General features: G+C 66.6%; 1 protein-coding gene across 4 annotated transcripts in view; it reads left to right on the forward strand.

Annotated features, from left to right (window-relative positions):
• The first annotated feature begins 6,907 nt into the window (after positions 1 to 6,907).
• Positions 6,908 to 7,920, forward strand: part of GNB1 (G protein subunit beta 1) — a 95,572-nt gene continuing 94,559 nt past the window's right edge. For 2 of the 4 annotated variants that reach the window (XM_029217274.1, XM_029217273.1), the window contains exon 1: positions 6,945 to 7,146. The gene's annotated coding sequence lies outside the window, so the exon portion shown is untranslated. Of the gene's footprint in view, positions 7,147 to 7,920 lie in introns of all 4 variants that reach the window. The other 2 variants (XM_029217275.1, XM_029217277.1) reach the window with 2 other exon arrangements.

The raw sequence follows: 7,920 nt of genomic DNA on the forward strand, positions 1-7,920 counted from the left end.
GGCAGATGTGATGTGGCACTTCATGACATGATGTGGCAGGTAACGTGGCATGGCAGATGTGTGGCATGATGTGGCATGGTGCCCAGTCCGTGGTCATAGGGTGACCGCCCAGGGTGGCTCTGGGCCCCTGTGGCCTTGAGGAAGTGCATCCCTTCCCCTCTGCTCAGTGGCTGCCCTCCTGCTGGAAGTGGCCCTGTGTAGCGTCTTCATACAACACGACCTCAGGCCAGCGTCCTGAGGTGAGAGGGCTGTGCCTGAGCACGGGGCCCAGGCTCTGGGGCTGTCTCTGGGCTGCCCCTCATGTGGCTGGACAGGGCAGTGAGCTCAGGAAGGCTTTGAGGGCTGCAGGCACCCCCGAGGCTGGACCGGCCACCCTCCTGCCTGCTGGTGTCACAGGTGCAAGCTGGTTACCCGGCCGGTGCTGGTGGAGCTGAGTCCCAGGGTACCTTCTGCGGGGCGAGGAATCCCCAGCACAGCTGGGCGCTCTCCCCAGGCGGGGCGCGGGCAGAGGGAGGCGAGGGGAGCTGGAGACTAGGGCAGCCCTGGCGGCAGCCCCCCTCTTCCCCCGGAAAGGTCCCTCTGGCCACCACCCCATCAGCCCCCGCTCCTGTCTGCGGCGGGAACTAGGGGCCGGGCAGTGTGCGGGCTGCCCCCGCTCTGGGGACCGTCAAGGTTGGGCTCCGGCCAGGATGGGGGAAGAAGCCCCGGGCACCCTGCACGGGCCTGTCTGCTGCTAAGCGGGAGCCCGTCCCGCGTCCCGGGCCCCAGGGACGCTTCCCCGCGCCTGCCCAGGCCTCCATGGCTCCTGAGGGCAGGAGGCTTGGCCAGGCTGGGGAGGAGGTGGGGGGTCCCAGAAGGGGTCTGGGGGCTCAGAGCCCCTAGGCCTCTCTGGGGCAGTGGCCACCTCTGGACCGGGCCTCCTCAGCACCCCTAGGTCCCTCGGCACGCAGCGGGCTCCCAGTTGCAGACCCCACCCACTCTGGGCACTGAGGCCTCCCTGGCCCCTCATCTCTCTGGTGCCCGCCTGGGCTGCCCTCTCTCGTCTGTGTCTGTGTGCAGGTGTCAGGGCCTGGGTATGCCCCGCTCCGACCCTCGGGCTCTCCCGGGGTCTTGGCGTCTCTGCATCGCGCCCCCTCTCCTTCGGGCCTCAGCACTCCCAGCCCCGGCCCAGGATGCACCTAGGGCGTTCTGGCAGCTGCGCTCCAGGGCTGGGCTGGTGACTGCCCGGCCTTCTGCAGGCTGCTGCGGAAACGCCAGCGTAGAACAATCGCAGCCTCTCTGCCAAGGGCGCCGCCCAGGCCCGGAGAGGAAATGGGGCTGGGGGCTGGGTCGGGCGGGAGCGCTGGCCGCCCCATGGGGCACCCTCGACGCCTGCCTGGGAGTCCCTGGAGGCTGCGGTGGGGGGTGGGGCGGGGCGGAGCGGGGAGGCAAGGGTTGCCCAGCCTCATCCCTCCAGGCTGTGCCCCAGCATCCGGTTTCAGGATGGAGCAGGCCAGAGGCTGGGGCTGCCTGGCCTCAGCTGGGAGGAGCCGGAACCTGGGCCTTGTGGGCCTTGTGGGCCTTGAACCCGACAGCCAGCAGCGGCTCGGTTTATGAATGTCTTAGTTGTTGCCCAAATCCTGCTGCATTTCCACTGTGTTTTTCCCCTGCCCGGCAGCCCTCCTCCTCCTGGTGACAGCATTCACCTTTGCTCCGGGCACGCTGCGTGTTGTCCCAACAGAGCCAGTGGCCCTTCCATCCCCTGCATCCAGGGCCACGTGAAATCTGAGTGAAGCCTTTCAGAGCCTTTCTGGGGTCCACACACCGCATCCCAGAGTATCTGGAGTGCTGTAGCTGCTTAGCTGGGGTAGTGGGAAGGCAGCCCCAGCAGGCACTTCCGCACCAGGCAGGAGGCACCACTGGGGAGCCAGAGCCCACTGGGAGCCTTGCTGGATCCAGCTGAGCCTGAAGCCCAGTGTCTGAGCCTGTCAAGTGCTTCTTTTCAGATAAGCTATTTAAGCTTCTGCCTCTTGCTACCCTGAGGCCGGGCTGATCCAACCCGGGAGTGTCTGTTAGTGTTGTGTGTATATCTGTGGTGCACGCGTTTCTGGGGGGATGTGTGGGGATTATCCCTCCTCACTCGTGGTTGTATCTTGCTTCCTTAGAGAGGTCTGTGTTTTCAACCAAAGATGTCTCACTCCACGAATGACATTGAAAAACCCCTCGTTAGGTTTGCTGTGGCCCCAGAGCCATCCATGGAGCCAGGCTTTCCTGCCCCAGGTTCTGCAGCGAGACGAACCTGATGCAGCTGCCCCAGGGACATCTCCCAGGAAGGCAGCGAGGGCGTTTGCTGGAGCTGATGGTCTGAGCTGCCGTCAGCCCCCCAGGACGGCCCCCTCTGGGAGTGGCAAGGAGGCCACCTGGGTCTTCCCTCCGGTGTCTGCCCCTGAGGTGCAGCTGCCCAGCCGAGAGCAAACCTCCCACCCCCGTGCGGGCACCCCCCTCCACCCCAGGTGGCACTTCCTGATTCCCCACTGACCCCCATGTTTTGGTGCCCCCCACGAGGGATGTCTGGTTTACGAGCAAAGGTGGGTGACAAGGAGGGTCACAGGCTTGGAGGTCAGGTCACGAGAGGCATGGTGGGGGCTCGGGGCCAAGGGACGAGTCATGGGAGAGGGAGGGGGAGGGGCTGCTTCCACTGCCCAGGAGAAGGGGCCCAGAGGTCCCTCAAGGGCTGCTGGCAGTGAGGGGGCAACAGCCAGCACCTCCCCAGGGCCGGGGAGGTGCACTCTGCCCGCCATACCAGCTTCCTGGGCTGCGATGCCCGCGACCTGGTCGGCCACTCCCACCTTGGGCCTGGACCCTCCCCTGGGCCCCCTGGCACCTACGCCGCAGCTCGCTCCCTCTCTGCCTGCCATGGGGGGGTCTGCTTGACTGTCCCCTTCCCACTGCCCACCTTGCTCTCCCCACACCCCCCAGCAGACCTGCCCCCCGTCAGAGCGGAGGTGGGCTCGGGGACCTGGGCCATCCTGGCACCCAGTGGGCACATCCCTCAGTAAGTTCGGCGGAGAGAAGCAGGAGCTGCCTCCCCATCTGACCCCGTTCGCTCAGCAGCCCCCGTCTCTGCCTGCCGGCCCGTTGGCCCGCAGGAGCTAATCAGGCCTCTTCTGGATTACCTACATTCCGCCCCTCCCCCCTCGTCCTCTGTCCTCTGGGGCGCGGAGGCCAGGTCTGGCCCGCAGCTCACTTATGGGAGGAGAAGCAGATAGCGCTCTGCGGGACAAGGCAGACCCTGCGGGAGCCGCCCCCTGCAGCCCTGGACCCTCAAAGCCAGGCTTGGAGCGGGGTCCCCAGGAGTGGTCCAGTCTTGTGCACGGATTGTTTGAATAATTCAGATTTTAAAAGACCTACTTTCCTGTCAGACCATTTCCTGCTAGAGAGCAGATGGGGCCGGGGCATCTGAATTATGCATTCGTGCTCCCCAGGTTTTTAGCAAAACTGGGCTCTGAGCCAGGCACTGGGGCCCAGCTGGCCTGGCCCTCGCCGGATGCACTGAATGGGTGTGGCCGTGGACTCAGGACCACAGGCTGGTCTCTAAGCCATTTATCCAGAGAGGGAGGGAGTGTTGCCGGGAAGTCAGGGGAAGCCTGGGTTCCTGGCCAGGCATGAGCTCTCCATGAAGGGGCCCTGGTTTATGCCCCACCCCCACCAAGGAGGGGCTGAGTGGTGGGCAGGTGGGGGCCAAAAACCGCAGGAGGCCTGGGCAGAAGGGATGGAGGGTGGGACAGGGAGAGCAGGGTCCCCGGAGCGTCCTTCAGACCCCTAAGGTCTCAAAGGCCCTGGCTAGAAGCTAGAAGCTCCTGTGGGCTCCTGAGAGCCGACCAAGGCCCAGGGTATGTGTGTTCAAGGCCGAAGGGCCCTGCTGCCTGGGGACCCTGAGGCCTGTGTGCATCACATGGGGACGATGGGGATGAGGCCCTAGGCCGTGCAGGGAATCTGGGAATGAGGGCCCAGCCAGTGTCCCCTGTTCCCTCCCCCCTGCCTTCCCCTCAACTTTGCCCCTCACACCCTGTCCATGAACACACAACCAGTATTCAGACCCCAGCCACAGGGCAAGTTCCAGGGAAGGACCTGCTGTACCCTGCAGACCTACAGATTAGCCAGGGGCAACAGGGCTGCACCCCATAACCTCAGACAGCTAGGGCAGGCTCTGGCTTGGTGTCCTCATGTGTGGCCTTGCCCTGTGGCCCTGATTAATGGAGGATGGGCCCAACCAGGCTGATGGTGGCCTGTGGCACGGGGAAGCCCTGGGCCAGGCCTGCCAGCCCTCCTGCTGCTCTTAGGTGGGCATGCAGGGACCCAGGATGACAGGATGGGGGTTCTGAGGGTCCCCCAGGTCTCCTGCCATCCCCACAGCAGCACAGAGTGGGCTACATAGAGAGCACTCAGCCCACTGCTCACTTCCTTCACCCTTCCTGCTCCCCCCACCCCTTTTCTCCCCCCTCCTCATCTCTACTTTTCCAAGTCCTGGACTTAGGCGGGAATAGAGTTAGGATGGCACCAGACCTGCTGGATTCTGAGGGATGCCCCTCTCTGACCCCAAGTCTGGGGCCTTGGGACCCACCTGCCAAGGCTGTGCCATGGCTTGCGGGATCTCAGTTCCCGGACCAGGGATCGAACCTGGGCCCTTGGCAGTGAAAGTGCCGAAGTCCCAACCAGTGGACCACCAGGGAATTTTTTTTTCCCCACCTCCTCTTGCGCACTGGGCAGTGCTGCTGTCTTGTCCCCCCGCCCTTGTCCTGGACACAGTGACCACCGCGTTCTGACTCTCCCCGCTCCCCCGCCCTCCCCCCCCGCTCTGAGTTGTGTCCCCCTCACTTGGAACACAGAACGTTGCCTGCTCATAAACATTCCTTGAGGACCCACTGTGTGCCTCACGCCCTTCTTGGCGAGTGGAGCAGTGGGCAAGGGAGTCCAACCAGGCCTTCAGCAGGGGAGCAGAGCAGGAGCAAGCAGCCTGGTATGAACCACGTGAGGCCACAGGAGCCAGAGTAACATGGGGGGCCGAGGCGGGCCGGGGAGACCCCCCCCCGGGGCAGATGGAGCCTCAAGGGACAAAGGCCAGAGGGTGGAACGCAGTGACTGAGTGTTTAAGGAGCGGAGAGGAGCCAGATGCTGGGCAGTGAGGAGGACAGAGCAGAGGGACCAGGGCAATGGATGCTCTCAATGGTTTTAAGCAGAGGAGTGATTCAGCTGGCATTCTGTCCTCACTCGGCTGAGCAGGGTGGACATCTCTGCTGCGGTCAGCGCCCAGGCAAGGTGGTGGTGAGCATGGGAGATTGGTTACAGATGGGGGGGGGTGGTCTGTGTGTGTATGCAAACACGTATGCTTGTACTGTATATGCTCCTGAGCTCTGTCCACTGACCGGGACTAGGAGTGACACTCCAGTAGCAGCAAGCACAGCTTGCGCCTGGATCCTGTCTTCTAAATACCATGCCCCACCGAAAGGAAACAGGGCTCCTTGGAGAAATGGTTGAGTTCAGGGTGGGGCAGGGATTTTCTTGTGCCAGGGATTGAGGAAGGGCACAAGAAATGGTGGGGACATGTTTGTGCAGGAAGGACCCGTGGGAGGGGGAGGGACAGGGAGTACAGCCCTAGCGTGGGTGGGAAGGCATGGGCTCCATGCTGGGGTCCAGGGCCACCCTAGACAGACAGCACACAGGCATACGGACAAATGGGCTGCAGCTGCGAATCAGGCTGGGGGGCGGTGACAGGACCCCTTGAGGTTTAAGGGGACAGCTGCATTGCTGGGTGTGTCCTCCTGCTTCCTTCAGCCAAGCTGTGCAGGCCTGGAGGAGGGCTCCTGGATTTGGTCTGGAAAGGGCAGCATAGGAAGGGCTGGGGGCAGGAGGCTGAGCTGGCTGGAAAGGGGTGATGAGGGTTGGAGACCGCAGGCTCTTGCAGTGAAGAAGTCCATGGGGTGGGGAGTCGTCGGAACTGGGGAGGCACAAGTCAGATGGAGAGGTGGGAGTTGGTGGGCCTAGGGCTCCATCCATGGACATCCAGGAGGTTTCTGAGGACACTGGAAGCTACAGGCTGCTGACAGCTGACCCAACTCTCCACCTCCTTCCCCTCCCCCACTAGGGGGTCTTCGCTTCTCAGCTGCCTGGCTGACTCAGCTGCATTTGCAAGGGTGGTCCATCTGTCCCTCCTGACACTCTTTCCCGTGGTCACACCTCCCTGCTCAGGTGGCCATTCCTGACAGGAGGGCCTTGACCATCGAGGCCCATCGAGGCCACACTGCCCACACCTGCCCAGCTCACACGAGCCCCACGGGCACCTCCGAGGACGGGCCCTGACCCCGTACTGCAGGGCGTCTGCTCCGCGGGCAGGCGGAAGCCGTGAGTCCCTGAGGCCGACCTGGTCCAGCGTGGGTGGGGATCAGCCTGCGCTGGCATACGCATGTGTGTGTGCGGGGTGCAGAATGCAGATGTGGGGCGCAGAGTTCGTTACGGGGCGTGTGTGCTGGGCGCATGTTCGGGGTGCAGAGTGCCTTTGCCGGGCACCGGGTCCGGTGGCAGGCTCCCACTCTGCGGCCTCTACCCACGTCCACCTGGCTGGGAACCAAGCGGGTCGGCAGCAGGCAGACCCACGCCAGCGCAGGGCTCCGCGGGCCAGCCCCTGAGGCGCGCAGCCCGGTGCGGGCGAGCGGCAGGTCAGCCTCGTAGGCTTCTGGAGCGGGTACCCGAGGGCGCGGTGCTGCCCCTTTAAGCGGCTCGCGTACGCGCGCGGGGCTGGCGCAGGGCCGAAGCGCGCGCGCGCGCGCGCCGGGGACTCGGTCGAGCGGTGCGTGCGCGCGCGGCGTGCGCGGTGACGCGACCGTGGGGTTTCCCGAGGCTGCGGGCAGGGGCCGCCGCGCCCATCCCCGATGGCTGGAGGCGTCTGAGGGGCGGACGGAGGCGGCGGCGGCGGCGGCGGCGGCGGCGGCGGGAGCGGGCGCGGGCGCGGGAGTGGAGCAGCCGCCGCGGGACCGACAGACTGAGCCTCGCCGGCGCACCTGCCCGCAGCGCCCGCGGAGCGGCCCGAGCGCGACCATCTCCCGGAGCGGCGGCCGAGGCGGCTGAGGCGGCGGGGAACGGGCGCGGCAGGCGGGACGCGGTGTCGAGGTGAGCGTGGCGGCCGCGGCCCCGACCCCAGCCCAGACCCCCAGCCCCGACCCCCACCCCCGCCCCTCCCCCGCCCCTCCCCATCGCCCCCCAGTCGCCCGCCCGCCCGGGCCGCCCCGCCCCCACCCTCCCCGCCCCCACCCGGCCTCCGGATCGCGTCTTCCTGCCCCGCCCGGGTGGGGTCCGCGGTGCGGGGGCGGTGGGGACCCCGCGGCCGTCGGCCGGGACCGAGACCGAAGTCCCGGGCTCGGGCCTGGATTGTGGCTCCGGGGTTTGGAGTCCAGGTCCGGGGCTCTGGTCTGGGGTACTGGGTGCAGGCCTGCGGTCCGGGTCCTGGGGTCCGCGGTGGGGGCGGGGCTGGAGGCTCCGGGGTTTGGGGTCCGGGGCCGGCGCCCCGCGTCTGGGAGGTGGCTCGGAGGAGGGGTGCCGGGCGGGCCAGGGAACAAAGGCGGCCGCGGCCCTGCCCCGCGGCGGGCGGTGGGCGCCGTCCTTGGCCGCGGGAGGACGAGCTGCGGGAAAAGCGGCTTTTCGGCTGCTCGCGGGGAGGCTGGCGTCGCTGCGGCGGAGAAATGAGGAAGCGGCGCCGAGAGCGCGCGGGGCGGACAAAGCGCCCGGCGAGCGCGAGCCCCAGCCCCGCGGTCGCCGCCGGGCCCGAGCCGGGCCGCCCGAAGCCACGGTGCGGGTGCGCAGCCTGCGGGCGGTGGCCGGGCTCCCGCGCCCCGCGCCGAATGAATGGCCCCTGGCGGGCCCGGCAAGATGGCGCGTCCGCCGCGC

Source organism: Monodon monoceros, unplaced genomic scaffold (genome assembly GCF_005190385.1).
Source record: "Monodon monoceros isolate NGI ecotype Baffin Bay Population unplaced genomic scaffold, NGI_Narwhal_1 Super_Scaffold_12, whole genome shotgun sequence".
In the NCBI taxonomy this organism is placed as follows: Eukaryota; Metazoa; Chordata; class Mammalia; order Artiodactyla; family Monodontidae; genus Monodon; species Monodon monoceros.